General features: G+C 32.2%; 1 non-coding gene across 1 annotated transcript; it reads right to left on the bottom strand.

Moving 5' to 3' along the window:
- Nucleotides 1-16,310: 16,310 nt before the first annotated feature.
- On the bottom strand, nt 16,311-16,415 carry LOC112536210. Its single transcript, XR_003080260.1, has one exon. It is a non-coding gene; the product is annotated as a small nucleolar RNA R71 (small nucleolar RNA).
- Between the last annotated feature and the right edge of the window lie 4,162 nt (nt 16,416-20,577).

The raw sequence follows: 20,577 nt of genomic DNA, 5'->3' as shown, positions 1-20,577 counted from the left end.
TTATTATTTTTATATATGGTTTTTCTTAAGATGATCTATGTTTAATGGCTTAGTAAACTCATTCCCTTTCAGGTTTGAGATCTTAGTAGCACCTTTGGGCAGAATCTTCTTTACCAAGTACGGGCCTTCCTAGTTTGGCCCGAACTTCCCTCTCGGATCGAATGCAGTAGGTTTTGTATGCTTCAATACTAGATCACTAACTCTGATCTTTCCTGGCTTTACTTTCTTGTTGAATGCCCTGGCTATCCTTGTCTAAAATTACTACATGTGGTATAGGGCCTTCATCCTTTTCTCCTCAGCCAAAGCCAATTGCTGGTACTTTTGCTCAACCCACTGGTACTCTAGTATTTCAGCCTCCAATACAACTCTCAAAGACTTCAACTCTAATTCAACTGGCAAAATTGCTAAAGTCCTGTAAACCATAGAGTATGACATTTGCTCAATCGATGTTTGCTCAGTTGTCTGATATCCCTAAAGTGCAAAGGGTAATCGAAATGACCAATACTTGTGATTCCATACCATTTTTGAAAGTATTTTCTTCAGATTCTTGTTGGTTGCTTCTACCACTCCATTTGCCTAAGGTCTATATTGAGAAGACCTATGATGCACAATCTTATACTCTGCTAGTAGGTCTACTATCTCACCCATGAATTGTATCCCATTATCCGTCATGGCATGATGTGGGACCCTGTATCTGCAAATCAGGTTCCTTTTTATGAATCTGGGCATCTGCTTTGCCCCCATGGTGGTCAATGACTCGCTTCGATCCATTTCGAGAAGTAGTTGATTGCTACGACTATGAACCTGTGACCATTCGAGGGAGGCTTTATTTCTTCAATAATGTTAATTCCCCAAGATGCAAAAGGCCAAGAAGATGTCAAGTTGTGCAGCTCGATTGGAGGCATGTGACTCAGGTTACTGTATAGCTAGTTTTCTCAACATTTCCTCACTAGCACTATGCAATGCTTCTCCATTGTTAACAAGTAATAACCTTATCACATGATTTTCTTAGTTAGCACTATGTTGCTCATTTGAGGTCCGCATATCCCTTTGTGTATTTCCTTCATCACTACTTAAGCTTCTTCTTTAGTCACACATCAGAGCTACACACTCGACACCATTCTCCTAGACAGGACTGCCTCGTGGCTGATATAGTTTCTGGCTTGAATCCACAACGTGTACCTTTCCTTGGTTGTCACTTCTTTTGGATACTTCCTACTTTCTATAAACTTCTTCAAATCGTAAAACCATGGCTTTTCTTATAGTCCCATCTAAACTTGCATTATACGATCCCCTTGATAACAAGGCGCACCTGATTTCACGATCACCAAAGGCTTCATTGAAAGCTGTGAGGGATTAACCCACATAGACGACAAAGTGGCTAGTGCATCTGCCAGCTGATTCTCGTCTCGAGGCAAGTGTATAAAGGAACACTTGGAGAAGTCCCACACTAAAGTTCTGAGATAGTTGACATATGCTTCAACCTCTCTTCTTTTACCTCCCATTCCTCGAGGGCTTGTTGGATTACCAGCATGGAATCCCTGTAGACTGTCAAATGCTTAGCTCCTGCTACCACAACCGCTTTTAATCCAAATAAACATGTTTCATACTCCACCATGTTATTACTCACTTTAAAGTCCAATCTCTTGGCCATTGGCAGCATCTCCCCTTCTAGCATGATCAGAACTACTTTTAAGCTTGCACCTCTTGTGTTTATGGCTCCATTGAAGTAGAACTTCCATTCCTGGATCTCGATTGCCCTTAGATTCTCATCAGAAAATTCCAAGTGTCGTCTCCTTCGATCGTTTTCTATCTAGAAACTTAGCTATAGACCTACCCTTGACTACCTTCTTAGTAAAGTTGGATAAGGTGGTGGATAATTAGGCAGTGGGTTAGCACGCCTTCCCATTTCTAGGTCCATGATCTTACCATCATATATTAATTTCTGAATTTTATAATGGAGGCTCTTGCAACTATTTATCTTGTGGCCATTCATCTTATGATACTGATAATAAGACCTTGAATCTTCTCCCAATTGTACTGTCCTAGGTCTGATGAGCGACGACTTTAATAACTTATGCTCTTGCAGTTTTACCCTGACCTAGGATAGAGGCACTCGGAGCTTGGAGAGCCTGCACGTGCTGGAGCATTTTACCTGACTAACGACACACTTACCTTTTTAGAACTCAAAGCATTCCCATTGTTTCTCCTATAGGCAATCTTCTTCATCTCAGCCTCTTGTACATTTTCACGCATTCTCATAAGTTAATGAAATTCTTGATTGGATAAGTAGCTAAACTCTCATAATAATTGCAAATTGAACCCGATCTTTCTCAGTCAGTTTGGTTATCATCTTTGCCACCTTTGTCCTAAATAGAAGGATGAAATCGGAGGTTGTCTTATTCTATATGGATGAAATCGGAGGTTGTCTTATTCTATAGTTGTTGGATGTCTTACTCTATATCCTAATTACTGACTTCTATCTCAGTATTGTCCTCATATTGTCCGACAAACTTGGCTACCATATCCTTCCAGTCATCTATTACATTCTCTTAGAACTGCCAATACCGGTTAGCAACGGCCTTAGTTAGATACAACCTGAAGTACTTGACTATCTACTATTTGGTCAAGTTGAAGCATGTGGACATCCCTACCTTGTAGTAGTTTAGAAAGGCATGGAGGTCCCCCGTCTTTTCAAACTTCTATAGGTCTAGCAAATTTGCCTTCCCTTTTGAGGTCACAGCCATTGGGTCATCTATGTCTTCAATCGTTTCCCTTTCCTTTAACTTCAGCATCTTCTCTATCTTGCCTTCCCTTGAACTTGATGTCTACCAATGCCTATACTAGACTTGGTGCTGAATTAGCTGGTCTTGTAGGTGGGATCTCATCATTGCCATCTATAAATTCATATGAATTATTTACATATCGCTTCTCTTAGTTTACCACTAAGGCAACAAAATCCAAAGTAACGGGAGGTGCTGGTAGCGTTGGTGTACTAGTGTCATTCCTTAGTACTGTCCTACTACTTGCAATGTTTGCTGAATTTAGTATAGGCAGCAAGAGCTTCAACAACTATGTTTGTTGCTTAATCGTTTCCATTAGGTCCTACACCTTACTCCTCATAGTGGTTACCTCTTCTTGCAGCGCTTGTACGTCTAATTGTTGTTCTTGAATTTCAACCATTTCTTTAACTAGTATGCATCCTCTCGTAACCCAAGTAATGGTAGAACGACAGTATTTACACAAAGGGTTAGAAATTCGTGTATGTAGAAACTCGAATGCATGTATGCTATTTTCTGTACCTAACGATTGCTAGGATAATAGACAAAAAGATATTATTTGTTAGTAGATAAATGTTTGCATTACTATCAACATCCATAACCAAAAGACTACAACATTCTCTATTACAAAATCATTGAAGCCTAATGCTGATAGAACGATTACAAAAGGAGCAACCATCGGGGCCGCTTAATCAAAGTACTCTGAAGCCTCCTTCTCGAAGATAGAGTCTTTGGTGATTAGCTTCTCATCCAAGAGGGACTGGATATCCTTCCTAAAGGCAGATGCAGTCATCGGTTGCATGCCTAAAAGTTTAATGATACATACAGTACTCCGTGACCTCGCAGTTGCTACATATGAGCACCCTCCTAGTCGGAGCAGGTCTAGTGAGCAGGAATCATCGGTCTTGGAGGTCCATAAGGATGATGGGATAGAACATGGAGGGTCATGCATACTTTTTCTTCCTTTTACTCTAAGCACTAGGCTTAGTCCTGGGCTAGGACCCTTCTCTCAGTTGGGTCTTTTGCCTTTTCGTCATGGCCTTCTCCTCCAAAGTCTTGGTGGCAATAGCAACAGCCTCCTTATGTTTCTTCTCAAGGGTGATGGTGATCATTGAGCTCATCTAACATGTGCCTGATCATCCGGAATAAGGCCTTGACTTACGACTTGAGGACGTTGATCTCTTCCTTAAGGCTCGTGATCTCCATCTAGGTTTCAAAATCTATATGCATATATTGGCATCAAGAAGATAAATGGTTGTAAATAAAAGGCTTAAACGTCTGTTATGCATGCGAATGTGAATGCATGTATGCTTGTTTGTGCAATGTGTGTCAAGTTAAAACATGAAGAGTTAATGACATTTATAATAACCACAAATTAGCATGTGAACACAAAGCAAAGATTTTCAGGCTTTCATATAACACTCACTTTCTTTCATCGTCCATGGCTCAGTCTCATTCTCTCCTAGGTTTTTAGGTTTCGATGTGGCTACCATTAGGGGGTCTCCTCGTTCGCTCTCTTTCTTTTGACACATGATCGTGGCCTTCTAAGAAAATAACTTATCCGGTCCTCCAATATTGAAGGGGGAGTCAAGGGAACTCCACGTTAATTATTAGGGAGAGGGTTAGTTATTTTGAAATACTTTCATCATCATGTATTGGGAGATTTAAAATATTTGGGAGGAAATCGAGGGATTAGCCGCGTACTCACCTACTTTATAATAAGTCTCCTCAGGTTTACCCATCGAAAGTGTCGATTTAGGGGAGCTTAAGAAGCTTCTAGTCTAGTAGGCTTGTAAAACTCACTAAGGTAAGTGGTATTATTAAAGCAGACAAAGCAACAAGCAATGAAACCAAAATGACTAAAGCACCTAAACTATAATACAAGTAAGCTTCTCCAAACCATACATGTGCATGGCAAGCCCACGTTGAAACTAGAGATTCTCGATCAAGGGGTGGGTATCTTAGCTATTCTTAAGGTCTTTTACTAGTACTTCAACTATTACGTAAGCATACAATATTATAAATTCTAACAGAAGGAACTAGGGTTTATTATAGGAGCTTTGGTTGAGGTAGTAAGGCAGAGTTTCCTTTGGCAATGAGTACCCTTTCTATGCTTCGGAGTAACTTACCCCTCTTTTCAATTAGCGAGAATTATGTTGGCGCTACTCAATAAAATAAGTTTATGTTGTCTTCAGTACAGGCCAATGGTGGTGTTCATCATTAATGTAAGTCATCTCCTATTCGAGTGGAACATGGATATCACTTACACTAAAGCCACCAGGAATATAGGGCCTTCCCTAAATCTAATGCAATGCAATTTAGGGGTAAGTCAATAATGCTAGGAAAGGAAAAAAACTCATCCACCCCTTGAAGTTAACTTCTCGAGTCCCTAGTGGAGTTGTCACTATGAGCACGTTTTTTAGGTTCTCACCCCAAGTGTTGAGCAACCTTGTCTCTATGTCCAGGTATTGTTCTTCATATAGGCTTGTTTCGAAATGAGCTGTTCAGTTGAGGGTCCTAAGGGATTACAAAAGGCTTTCAAACCAATCGGAGAAGTCGCCACTCGATGAGATTGAGACATGTTTCAAGAGTGAGGATGATGGCTTTGTACCCCTTGCGAGGAGTCTAAGTTCCCCTATCTAGAAAATCAAAGATTCTAGATTTGGAAAGTTAGGTATAGTTAGGGAAGGTTTACTAAAGCACCCCTATCTGCCTAGGCGGTAAAGCCTAGCCTCCACTAAAGTAGATGAGCCTTTGCCTATCCTAATAACATTGTCTTAACTAATTTTTACCCTATACTCTTTTTTACACATCAACCTTTTTTTATCTTCTTTAGCATGTGAGGTGAGCAATTGAAAGATTGGCCTAGGTGAAGGTACTTTGGTACCTTAACTAGCCTTAGATGGAAGGTATATTGGTACCTTTGCTAGTCCTAATCGAGAAACACTTTGGTGCCTTAAGTTTTATCTTGCATGCAATGGTGTTCACATCATTCACATTTTTTATTAACCTTAATCTAGCTATTGGTTTTATCTTAGCCTTAGCATTTAAGGTGAACACATGTAAGACGCGAGAGCTTACTTTGGTAAGCCTTAATTTTATTATCTTTACATATGAGGTGATCAAGACAATTGTTAAGTCCAATTTCATCTATTATTTGCATGTGAGGTGATATCCGAAGCATGATTTAGACATACATAGAAAAGGGTGAGGAGCATAGAAAACTAAAAAGGGTTAAGGAAACTGAGGATTAATAGGGAGCCTACGCATGCAAATGGCCCTAGTGACCTTAATAGAAATTAACAAATAAATAATAAATAATCGATCCTCCTCGGGGGTTAGATTTTGGGAACCCACTACTCTGCACCTCAAATTAGTGATTAAATATAAAACAAATAATAAGAGGCATATGATGAACTAAAATATGCAAAGGCGAAATAAAATTTACAATATAACAAAATTAAAAGGGCCGGAATTAAAATAAGGCAAGGAACTAAATAGAATTTACAAATACATAAAACATTTTTATTATTCATCATAGAGGTTGACCTCGTGCATGTACAGGGTGAACTCGCGCGAGGCTAATCCCCTCGAGACACAAGAGGCTCACGGCATCATTTGAGATGCTAACCCTTTATTCTAGAATAAAGAGACTGAGCTTGCATGAGTATAGGGCCAACTCACGCAAGGTCAATCCTTAACCCGAAGTAATTGAAGAAATGGTGTTGTTTTTGCCTAGAAACAATCATTTAGGTTCATGTAGCTCCTAGACCTACGCGAGTTGAGGGTGACCTCACACTAGCTTAGAGGTCTAGGGCTTGGAACATACCAAATGCGACATTTTAAACACAAGAATGATGTTGCTTTAAGCCTCAGGCTCCCTGAGCTCACTCGTGCTTAGTAGTACAGGTCTAGTGGCTTTAATATGACACCATTCTAATTAAAACACAACATACATAAGCTCAAAATGATGTAAATCTAAGGGATATGAGTTGATCTCATGCGGGTACAAGGTCCACTCGCACAAGGTCAATAAGCCTAGAAAAGAAATTAAAAATAGTAATGTGGAAATGGGTAGAGAATAAACATGAATTAGAAGAAAAAATAATGAATGAATAGAAATATAAGTGAACAGAGGGCGGAAAAGTAAACAAAAATAAAAGAAAATGACAATCACAATAAATGCAAAGAAAATATGAGGAAAACAAAAATAAGAGTAGATTTAAGCCCTCAAGCGTTTACCTTTTGCAACATAATTAAAAATAACCAATCGGTTGTTTATAGAGGAACGAAAAAGAAAAGGATTCTTCCCTAGTTTTAAAACCTAGAAAGAAACATCCTAAAAGCTCTTTTTTGTTTTTCCTTAATAAATGACTTTTAAAAAAAATCTCATAATGATTGATTTTCCAACCCCTTGCTCATTGGACAAAGTCAATTATTTATAGTAGCGGTTAACAACTACTAAACCCTGATCGGAGGGAAAAATCCCGCATAAAATCCCATCTAATGAATGATCGACATGTCACCCTAGAGATTAATTTTGCCTAGACTGAGTGCATGTGAGGTCAGAGCGGGTCCTCGCTCTATCCTCGTACAAGCTTAGTCCGGACTCATGCAGGCTCATCGTGAACAAGCACGAGGTTAGGGCTAGGGGCCTCTGCTCCTAGGTCAATGCTCTCCATGCACGAGGGCTAGGTGGAATCGTGTGAGCTTACCTTGGAAGTGCACACGCTTACCTTGGATGTGCGCAAGGCTAGTGATCTATGGAGTGTCTAGGTTGACTTGCACATGTTTATGGTGAACCCACGCGAGGTCACCTTGGACTCACGCGAGCTCAAGCTTAGGACCAAGGGTCTTTGGTATTTTCTTTCCCTTTTCCTTTCTCTTCTTGCAGGCTATCTCTCTAGGTTTTTAGGGCCACAACATTTTTTCCTCTTTCGAATCATAACCATTTAAACCTTCTCATCATCAAGCTTTATATAACTTTAGTTTTTGAATTTCTTTAATAACACCAACCGAGACCTTAGAAACCCAAATACCTTGATTTGAGACCTTAAAATCCAAAATCGCTAACCGAGGCCTCAAAACCCCTAAAACCCTATGAAGATCCACCTTACATCACATGGGCTAAAGCCTAAACCACGTGGGCTTAGTAATATTTGCATGGCCCAAGCCTTGAGCTAAGCCCATATGGGTTAGGCAATTACCCCAAGTTCTAAGTAAGGCTTTAGAAGGCAATCATCCTTGAAATGTGAACCTAGGAGGCATATTCTTTCTAGGGACGCATGCCTTTATCTCTCTTACTCCTAAAAACACAAAATCGAATCCTTGACCCTTAAATGACATCAACCAATTAAAATTAGAAACAGAAAAACCCTCAAAAACCCTAATGCCTTCATATATAATCATATTTTTTCTATTCCCAAAAACACTAGCCATATATACTCTCTTGATCCTAAAAAGAAAACTTAGCTCATAGATTTATCCAATAACTCTTCTTTTCCCACAACTCACTAAAAAACCCTAAACACCTTCCCTTTATCATTTTCCATACATTCCCTAAACCATCATTCTAATACCCATTACCAAAAGCATCCCAAGCTCCAAGAATAATCTCAAGTCCTCTCTTTCAAGTTACCCTAGCCACAAAAAAAATTAGAAACCTCCAAATCCACACTTTTATAGTCCAAACACCCATAGCTATCACTTTAAGACCTTTATTCCATTCAACATTAAAATTACAAAGCCTCCATTTTCCACTCACATTTTTCATTTTGTAGGTCTTGTCTAGTCATTCTAAAAGTGTTTTGCTGCATCTTAGTGTCCTAAGAGCTTGAGCAAATCCGTTTCTATCCAAAGTCACTCTTTTTCTTGATTTATCAAAAGGTATTGCTCCGAGGGCTAAAATTTCATATTAAACTTGCTTTAGATATATATTTAATTTATTTGACCATATTCTACATTTGCATTAAGTTAAAGGGTTGTGTTTTATGAAGAAAAGCTACAAAAATAGAAGCTCTAAGCTTCTTTAAGCTTGCCCTATGGGCTAAGATTTACCCCACACAAGGTAAGCTCACAGAAGATTCAAGCTTCCATTCTTATGGCATATTTTCTAAATATAGGATTTTAATTACCTTTATAGGTCATATTATGTTCCTTGATGAGCACGTTTAGTTACTGTTCAATAGGTTTTAATGTTGATTTGATATTATTTAGGCCTAATGACATTAAGCCTCTACCAAAATTAAATAGACCAATCCTAAACTTGTTGATGTGCGGCTCGACTCGGTCCAATTACAATCCTAATAAACAATACTGACAATCTAAAATCATTTGATATAAGCAACCAAAATATATAAAGCAAGATATTTATACTCAAGGTCACTTAACTTTATACTAAGTTTTATTTTGGTCATATATCTTTTTTTTTATTTCATTACAGTCATTTAACTTTAAGTTAAGTAGCAAAATGATTACTTATCTAAAATTTAGTGGTTTAATTTACTAAAATAATGATATGTCTAAAGCATCCAATATTAAACTAACACGTGTTTTAAAGAATTGACAAGTCACTATCCTAGTCATCAAACCATTTGACCAAACTATTATTTTAACCCAAAATCTAATCCAATTTTAGGGCCTAGTTAGCTCTCTTATTTTGGAAAGACCTTTCTTGGCAACTATTGGAGTTGTTATTGATGTCAAGAATAGTATGTTGACTATCTGATGAAGTGGTAAAGTTCAATATCATCGAGGCTACAAAGAATTCACCTTTCATTGATAATTGTTGTAGAGTTGATGTTTTTAACTGTAAACCCCATCCAATGAGTCTTGGAAAGTTAAAAAAGAAAAGGAGAGCTAGTTTTATAGACTTCCAAAGAGTCACTAGCAAGGTATGGAGGAAGAAGTTAAAAGAATCACTTTAAAGAAAGAAAAAGAGGAAGTATAGTCGAGCTAAAGACTATAAATAAGCGCTAGTTAAGAGGCAAGCTAACCTTTTTTTTTTTATATTTATTTTATTTAGTTGTATATTTATCTAATTTTATATTGATTGATTGTCTTTCAGTATCTCATTGTCTTTTTATAGGTTTAAAATTATTTTGGTGAAGAATATATCCTAACCAACATTAATAAAAAGAGAAGCACACCAATTAAAGGGGGAGTTTTCTCATTCTCTTTCCTTTTTTTTAATAATTTGCTTTTATGTCATTAAGGACAATGTCATGTTTAAATGTGAGAGGAACTCTTGTTTAGCATCATGTGATTTTTTTAATTATTACAGTAGTTTTTATGTTAGTTTGGTTTTTTTTTTATTAATATCAATTACCTTGAAAATTGTTTTAAATTGAATGAATATACACTTAGGACCAATGATAAGCTATTTTATGAGTAATTTGATATTTATCTTTTATTTTTAAACTTTAGGTACTCATTTAATTTTAAATAGAGCCAATAGTGTTATGACTTATAATTTGAGATATACGTTTCTTTCTTTTGAAAAAATGGCCTTTATATATATACTTGCTTAGATCGGGCTTCTACTTATTTTTTAATTTTCTAGAATTTGATCAATTTTAGAACAAAAAATTCAATTTATTTAGGCCAAATAATAACATATGCTTTTAAGAAAGAATAATTTAAGCTTTCTTTATTTGAGCCTAAATTTTCTATTTCTGCATCCTTTTATATATAAATCTTTAAAATCTCTTTTTGAGCCAATTAGATATATATTTTAATATATATTTAATTTCTTTTTTCTTATGAATTAATCTCAAAAAACTAATTATATAATTTAAAATGGTTTTACACTTACCTTTTTAGAAGAGTTAATTAAAAATTGCAATTCATACTCTTTTATGTCCCAAATGTCCTAATTTTCTATTTCTTCGTCAGCGATAATCCTCCTTTTGGGATTGTGGCTGAATACAAACATGTTTTACTAATTTTCTTCGACATAATATATAAGGCGAATAAAAGTTACATGAAATGTGGTTTCTTTTTGTCCATTTTAGCTGCATGGTGATAATAGAACTTTGAGAGAGAGAGAGAGAGAGAGCAGTCAAAGATTTTAGTTTGTAATCATCTAAAGTTGCTACTGCAGCTTTACTGATCATATGAAAATGATATTTTAAGGGAAAGGGATTGAAGGGGACTCGGAGATGAATGACTTAACAACAGAATCGAGAATAATAATTTATAATAATAGTAATAATTATAAGAACAGGGAAGGAAAAGTAGCTTCGATGGCAGAAAAAAGAAAGGGAAAAGAGAAAATTAACAAAAAGAAAAAGCAGAAGTGACGGTGTGCCAGGTAGATTTGTTCAGATGGAGATGGGTCCCCCTTGAAGTCATCAACTGTTGTATGATAAATGTGCTCTTTTATCACATGGGCCCACCTCTTCTCCTGTATTCTTTTTTTACTCCTTTAGTTTCTAGGCACGCAATCTTGGACCGTCAATCATCAATGGATTCCAAACCTTTTGATTAAAATAAATTCACTAAAAAATAAAATATCCACCACACTGTTCCCCTCTATTCTGTTCTTCTTTTACAGAAAGGATTTGCTGCACTTAAAATGTGCTAATAAATTCAGCTTTTAATTACAAATAGGGTATTATAAATATAATTTAATTAATTATTTAATATTTAATATTTATTTACAATAATTTTAAAAATAATAACAAACTAATTATTTTTAAATATTTTTTATTTTTAAAATTTTATTAATTAAATAAATTATTAAAAAAATTACCAATAAATTTAAATCTTATGTGTCAAAAATAATATATATGTCAAAATAAAAATTCTACGTATAAAAAATTATATACATATATTAAAAAAATTTTAAATTTTAAAAATTAGTATATTATATATAAATGCTATGAAAGATAAATAATAATAATCATAATTTATTATTATTATTATTATATTATTTATAAAAATATGATCAAAAGATAGATACATCTATTAAAATAATTTTATTAATTATTTTTGTAAATTAATATTATTAATAAAAAAATAATAATTTATTAAACATAAATGAAACTTTATTTTAATTTTATTAAAATGAATAAGTTAATTAATTGATAACATATAATATTATATAATGCTATGCGATTATAATATATTACATCAGATGTAATATAACGAAAGTTTGTTTATTTGCAAGTTTTCTTGTAAAAAATATGTCAATGGAGTGGACATTCATTGCGATAATGACTCATGTGCTTTACTTCCAAAAGGGAGGATAGAGAAAAATATGAGAAAAACATAAGTTTCAGTGCTCTTCTTATATTTAAAGATTTTATTTTTTTTAATTAATTGGATCAATGTATTTTTTTATTAATTTAATTTAATAATAAATAATATTATTAATTTATTAAACATAAATCTATTTCAAAAGTCTAATTCTATTAAAAAAATTATATAATTTATTTTAACTCCATTTGTTTATTTGAATATAAAACAAGTAAATTTAATCTTACATAACGCTAAATCTTTTATAGGGTCAAAAATAAATAGAAAATTGAAATCTACAAATGTGAAAGAATAAATCATCTCTCATAAGCTCTTGACACATAATTCTAAAAATTTTATAATAAATTCTAAATAAAGATTATTGATAGATTCAGATTAAGTAATGATAAAATAAAATAAACAATAAATCTAATTTAAAAAATTTTAAATTTTAAATGTTGAATCTTGGTTCTTATAACTAAATATAAATGTACTTATAGCTATATTAAAATGAAAAGATATAATAACAATAATAATACTAATTCCAGTAATAGTAGTGGTAATGATCTAATTGATTTATGTTAGTCTCATATTGGTCAAAATCTAATTTAAATACAATTTAGCACTATATAAACTACTTAATATTAATTTTGCAATTAAAATGCATAATACAAATTCGTTATTATGGTTGAAATAAATTATTTTAAAAACTATCTATATATTTATTTTGTTGTTCTTTAGCTTTTATTTTACAATTTACATCAATAATACTATTTTCTTAAATTAAATAGTAGTTTTTCTTTTATTATTTGAATAATAATAATCCTAATTATTAAAATTCATTTTATCTTTTATTGTATGAGTAATATTTTAATATTTACTGTATTTTTTAGTATATGACAAATATTATGAGCCTAATTATTAAAATTTACATGCATCGCATGTGGATAAAATAAACTAAGTACATTTTGTACCAATAATATATTATATGTATAATTCGATATTAAAATATTTGCTAATTAGTTATGATTTAATTTATTAAAGCTTGTTATTTTTAGATAGAAAATAGTTTATACAAAATTAAGAGAAAAAAGATTGATAATAGTGAGTTGAAACACAATAAAAAGAAATTTTATTCTTAAAATAAATTTTTGCGGACAGTAGAACTCAAATATTTTTAATTTATCTTTTGTTAGGATATGAAATTAATATAAAATTAAATAATCCTATAATTATAATTCTATATAAATTAATAATTTTTTTAAGAGATAAATATTAGACGGTGCACATATTAAGCAGTAAACATTATTTGAATTCTAAAGATCATGACAACTTATTTATCATTAGCTTTAAAAAAGAAAAATATTTTTATTAATAATAAATAGATTCTTCTATTTATAAAAATAATATAAAATTTAAACAAATGTTATTATAATTTGAAAAAAATATTTACTCTTTAATATTGAAAGTGCTTATAATTTTAAATTTGATAAGTATTTATCTTAATCAAATCTAATAATTTAATTACTGCATTTATAAATATAACACATGGGTCAATCTATTTTAAAAGAAAGAATATTATTTAGATCAATATTGTAGTTTAAGAAATATATTGAAATTCTTATAATTTTAAATTTTAAAAATAATTATATTTTATTTTATTTACAATAATGAATTTTAATTACTAATTATTATTATAAGAAATTGAAAGGATAGACAAATAAATTTACTAAAAAAAAACTCTTTCATATTATATGCATATTACTTATTATGATTGATTAAATCATAATTTATTAGTTAAGATATTTATAGGATAAAGAACTCATAAACTAAAATTTAACTTATTGGAGATTTTATTAAATTAACTAACAAATAAACAATTAAAACTTGATAAAAATATGAATCTTCTTGAAAATATTATATAAGAAACCATATTAAAGATATATCTTTCATGAGATTAGTAATTTATATTTAAATGAAATTTATAATTAGTAAATAATTATGGAGATTACAAATATCTGACATACTACCTAATTCTTATTTTCTTAATTTTTTTATCTTCTATTAAATCAATAATAATGAGTTTAAATATTAAAATCACGTGCAATGTATGTGTAGAAAAATTAATATAATAATAATAATAATAAGAAAATCCTGTTATCTTTGTAAAGAAAGGATAAAAATACAAATTTTTTTGACGTACTTGTACAAATTAAATATGGTAAGAGTTAATGTCGGATGGACTATTGATAAGGCCAATTTATGCATAGAATATATGGTTCTTTTAGAGTTAAATTGTTCTAATTCTTTGTATAATTACATGTTTATTGAGTGAATTTACAAACTTTGGTTTGCTTGTGTTATTTTAGATGGAATTGGAGTGATTTGAAGATTTTAGATTCGATTAGAAGCAAGGCTAGAAGTTCAAGGGTCAAATAGTCATTTACCAAACAAAGGAACAAAATAGACGTCTGACGGCTGTGACGTGTGTCACGCCGGTGACACTCGAACTTCTCAATCTTTCTCACGGCAGTGAGCTATGCCACTCCCGTGACACTTGACCCTCCTGACCTTTCTATCATGGCCATGATAGGCATCACGCCTATAATGCGGAGACTCCAAATTATTTCGAATTTTATGCTCTTATTTCTTATTTGTACATGGATTTGTCTCCTATATAAAGAAGGCAATTAAGGCTTTGAAAAGAACTTTTGGCACTTAAGAACACCTTAAAACTCAAGAGAGAAACATCTTTGAGAAGTGATTTGCAAGCTAGGACTTAAGGATTTTGTTTGGAGATCAATAGTTGAAGACATCCTTAAAGATTTTCAGACTTTTTCTTTCATCTTTTGTATGTTTTCTATTTTCATTATGTTGTTAATCTTTTATTGAATGCTTAGTCTTAATATGAGTGGCTAGCTTATTTTATCTAAGAATTTGGTGGAAATCCTTTAATTTCTTTATGATATAATTTAATGAAGTTTCTGTGATTTTTAATTCACTATTATTTTGATTTAGTATTCTTAAATTGATTGTGTTGTGAATATAAAGGCCGAATATCTACAATAATCTAAGATATTAAGTGATGGAGCAAGATTGGAAGCTTAATACTGGTGCATGGGAATATTAAATAGGAGCTATTAAGACTATGAGAGTAGGTTTAGGTTCTTGAGAAGTTTATTAATTTGCCATAAATCTTAATGGGTTTAGATTAATAGAATCGATCCTAAGAGTAGACGAGGAATAATCTAGATACGGTGGATATAGCTCGAGAGAGTATATTTACTACTTTAGGGTGAATTTTCTTCAAAATAAGTGAGATAAGTTAGAGGAATTAATTGAATTGAATTAGTAAGGGGTTAATATGGTGGAAGCTTTTCCTTGGATGCTTAATTGAATTGCTTTAATTATGATCTACTTATTTAATAATTCTTACTAATTTAATCTTAAAACCGAAATCAAGTCAACTTCTGATTTAGTTAGTATAAAGTTATAATAGACTTTGGTGCTATATACAACAATTTCTCGTGGGATGATAATTCAGACTCATAATCCTATATTACTTAGTGACCTTGTACACTTGCAAGAAAATCCTTAACAAGTATTTCCCGCTGTTGTCGGGAAATTGTATTTGATGTTTTCACCAATTATAGTTATAACTTGTATTCCTATATCACCATTTAATTTTTCTTTTTACTTATTTCTTTATAGTTAATTTATTTATAGGTACTTTTCTAATGCATACAAATTACTAGAAATCAACAATTGGTAGAGTTTGATCCTTAGATTGAGCAGACTTTAAGACAAAGTAGAAAAGAACAAAGAGAGATAGCTGAACAAGTGGACAATGTTGCCAATGGAGCTAATGGTAATGGAAGAGTAAATCAAGATCGACCTTTAACTATTATATGACTTGTTGGCCCTGCAAGGATGACTTTATATAAGTATGGGATGCCTAATCCCAAGGGATTGCACTCGAGCATTGTTTATCCTTCAATCAATAATAATAATCTTGAGACCAAGTCGAGTACAATCTAGATGCTGGAACAAAGGCAATTTGGAGGGAGACCTGTGGAAGATCCCATAGCTCACATCAATGATTTTCTAGAAAAGTGTAAAACATTCAAGATAAGTGAGGTAAGTAATGATGCTATAAGACTTAGAGCTTTTCCTTTTACTCTTACAAGGTTTGCTAAGTCTTGGTTGACTTCCTGTGTAGTGAATTCATTTACTATATGGAGGAATTATCTCAAGCTTTTTTCACATAGTATTTTCCTCTTAGTAAAATGATTGAGGTTCATCAACAAATAGCTAGTTTTTACTAAAAGGAATATGAATCTCTTTATGAAGCTTGGGGTGATTCAAGGAGCTGTAGAGAAGGTGCCCACATTATGGTTTTGCTGATTGGATGCTACTCCAAACTTTCTATAATAGTGTGTTTCATACAGTAAGGATAACATTAGATGCAGTTGTAGGTGGAGACTTGTTAACAAAGACCACAAAAAGATGCCCTACAACTGATTAAGATGATGGTATCCAATAACCACCAATAGAATAATGAAAGAAAGGGTTCAAGTAAAGTTGCTGGTATCCATGAAATAGATGGGGTTAGCACGATTAATGCTAAACTAGATGTCTTGTCTAAGAGAAATGGATCAAATGAATATGAATGTCGTTTTTACTCAAGTGGTGAGTTATGAGTTGTGTGGTGGAGGACATGCATATACCAAATGCCAATATGGGATGACTAGTCAAGAGCAAGCTAATTACATTGGCAATTTCCAAAGACCTTCCAACCGATAATTTAATCTCCACTCTAATACATATAATCCAACAAGAAAGAACCATCTTAATTATTCATAGACAGATCAAGGAAGTAGCTCAAGTCTTAATGCTTTATCTAGTTTCCAGAGGAGAAATCAAAGGTTCATGCCTCAACAACAGTACAAGAAGAAGCAATCAATAAAAGATCTTATTGCAAATCTTGCCTAAACCACATAAGACTTCATGATGGAAGCTAGAACTCAATTCAGTAATCAATAAGCATCCATCAAGAATCTTGAAATGCAAGTAAGGCAATTGGGAAGCGTGATGAGCACTAGACAACCCGAAGCATTTCTAAGTGATGTGAAGGTTAATCCGAGGGAGCAATGTAAGGCGATTACATTGAGGAGTGGAGTTGAGATTGATGTGGGAGTTGGAGATGATTTACCTCCAAGAAAGCAACATAAAGCTATAGATGCTCAAGCTAAGGAAGCTTCCCTACAAAAGAAGAAAGAAAGAAAGTACTAAAAAAGAAAATGAAAAGAATCCAGCACCAATAGTCATGTCTTATGTACCCTTCATTCCTTTTCCATAAAGGCTTCAAAAAGAAAAGTGAACAAAAAATATAACAGTTTCAAGGAGATATTTAAGCAACTTAACATTACCATTCCATTTGCTGAAGCTTTGGCTATCTAAGAAGATGAACATTGATGAGCTTAAGACTATAGCACTTACTGAATAATGTAGTGTTTTAATTCAAAATAAGCTTCCACCTAAGCTTAAAGATCTAAGGAGCTTTTCTATCCCTATTACTATTGGTGATACATGTTTTAGTAAGAATTTATGTGATCTTGGTACTAGTATAAGTTTAACACCATTATTTGTTTATAAGAGATTGAGACTTGGTGAGCTTAAAGCCTTTATCATTATTTAGTTGATATAGAGGGAAGTTAAAAAGAATGAGAGAAACTGTTTCAAAAAAATGAAGAATAAAATAATATAGTATGTGAATTCTAAATGGTGCTTATCAAGAAAAAGTGCACCTTGAGCTTGAATTATTGAGAAATCCCTCATGTGATGGATTTAGAATTATTTATTTTATTAAGGCAAGTCATGTGTTGATTATGTTTGAGACAGGGACATTATTATCATTATTGATAAACTTACAATTTTCTTAATAAATTGAATTTGTCCACTTTGAGTCTTTTATTATCCTTATTTCTTAATTTACACTTAGGCCAAATACCTCGTTACAAGCCAATAACAAGTCCTAATGATTTTCTTGAAAGTACGGTCAAATTAGTGGAGATAGATTGGATATTCTTACTTATGAAATTGTGTCTCTTATATTTTAGAAATTGAGAAAGGGTATATGCCTATCTGAAGGGCAACAAGGACTTTGCTTCTTAATTTATGTGCATATGTTTTAGATTATTTTTCATAATCATATTGATTCCTAATATTGTGCTCTGGGTTGTTAGAGTTGAAAAGTTTGAGATAAGCAGTGTAATTATTTATAGAATCTTCGAGGTCCCTTGCACATGTTACTCATTTAATTTTCAATTTCTCTTCAACACATTGTTGATATGTGTTTTTATATTTTTCTTATTTTCTTTTGCTTGAGAATAAACAAAAACTCAAGTGTGGGGGAATTTGATGAGGCCAATTTATGCATAGAATCTGTGGTTCTTTTAGAGTTAAATTGTTATACTTTATGTAATTACATGATTATTGAGTAAATCTACATGCTTAGGTTTGCTTATGTTATTTCAAATGGATTTGGAGTCATTTCAAAGATTTTGGACTCGATTGAAAGTAAAGCTAGAAGTTCAGGAGTCAAATAACAATTTGAAGAATAAGGAACAAAATGACGAGTCATGCCCGTGACACTCGACCTTCTCAATCTTTTTATCACGGTTGTGAGCTATGTCACGTCCATGACACTTGACCCTCCTGCCTTTTCTGTCATGACCATGGCAGGCATCATGCCCTTGATGTGGAGACTCCAAATTATTGCGAAGTTTGTGCTCTTATTTCCTATTTGTACATGGATTTGTCTTCTATATAAAGGAGGCAATTTTAGGTTTTAAAAAGAACTTTTGGCACTTAAAAACGCCTTAAAGCTCAAGAGAAAAACATCTTTGAGAAGAGATCTGCAAAGTTGGAGACATCCTTAAAGATTTTCAAAGTTTTCTTCCATGTTCTGTTTATTTTCTATTTTCAATATGTTGTTAATCTTTTGTGGAGTGCTTAGTCTTAATATGAGTGGCTAGTTTATTTTTATCTAAGGATTTGGTGGAAACCCTTTAATTTCTTTATGATTTAATTTAATGAAGTTCCTTTGATATTTAATTCACTATTATTTTGATTTAGTATTCTTGAATTGATTTTGTTGTGAATATAAAGGCCTAATATTTACAATAATCTAAGGTATTAACTGATGGAGCGAGAGTGGAAGCTTAATAATAGTTCATGTGAATATTAAATAGGAGCTATTAAGACCATGAAAGTAGGCTTAGGTTCTTGAAAAGTTTATTAATTTGCCGTAAATCTTAATGGGTTTAGATTAATAGAATCGATCACAAGAGTAGGCGAGGAATGATCTAGATTTGGTGGATATAGCTCGAGAGAGTATATTTACTTGTTTAGGATAAATTCTCTTTAAAATAAGTGAGTTAAGTTAGAGGAATTAATTGAATTGAATTAGTAAGGAGTTAATGTGTTGGAAGCTTATCCATGGATGCTTTTATATATTGATTATATTTCTTAATTGAATTGCTTTAGTTATAATTTACTTATCTATTTAGGTTTACTAATTTAATCTTAAAATTGAAATTAAGTTCAATTTTTGATTTAGTTATTATAAGGTTATAGTAAACTTTGGTGCTAAATACAACAATTCCTTGTGGGATGATAATTTAGATTGATAATCCTATATCACTTGGTGACCCTATACACTTGCAGAAAAATCCATAACAACTAATTTTGATTCTTTTGTTGTTGTAATAAGCCTGTGAAATTCTTAAAAGAAAAATACTGCATCATATTGTAGGATGTCAATAAATAAAAAAATTAAAAAATGGGTACTCTCGGGTCGTGAATTCAATAATAGACGTCTGTTGGCATTCCGGCCTTCCTTCTCCTTTCCGGGCCTATCCGAAAGAGAATTCAGTACTTAAAGAATTATTATAAAAGATATAAAATGATAAGGATTTATTATGATTTAATCAAAGTTTTGAATTCGAACTTCAATGTTATATTTGGTTGAAATCCATTATAGAATTTATTTTATTTGAGAAAAAAATACATGGAAAGGAAGTGAAACGCAAATGATAAAGTTGAAAGAGATATCTTGATTTTATGTAATACATTGACAAACTAATGTGGAATTCATTTGGAAATTCTATATATTTTGGTAGAATTTAGTTTAGTTATAACTAATTCCACACAAATTTGAATATGTAGAATTTTAAATTAACTTTCATTTCATTCAAAATAAATAAATCTTGGATTTGAAAATGTATTCATGAATTTTATGGATTTCAATCAAACACACTATAAATAGACAATTGCTTTAAAGATTTTGAATTAGTAACTTATCTCTCACAAATATGACTTAATATATTAAAAAATATGACTTTAATGGATCTATTAAGTTGTTATTAGCATTTGTATCCTATAGCAATGTTTTATCACCCGTAAATGTGGCTTAATATTTGAAAAGATGGATGACTTCAATGGCATAATATTTATCTATTAAGTTGTTATCGACATATATATTCTATAGCTCAACAAT

The sequence above is a fragment of the Ricinus communis genome, chromosome 4 (assembly GCF_019578655.1).
Source record: "Ricinus communis isolate WT05 ecotype wild-type chromosome 4, ASM1957865v1, whole genome shotgun sequence".
NCBI lineage: Eukaryota > Viridiplantae > Streptophyta > Magnoliopsida > Malpighiales > Euphorbiaceae > Ricinus > Ricinus communis.
This window is presented reverse-complemented; position numbering and strand designations above follow the sequence as displayed.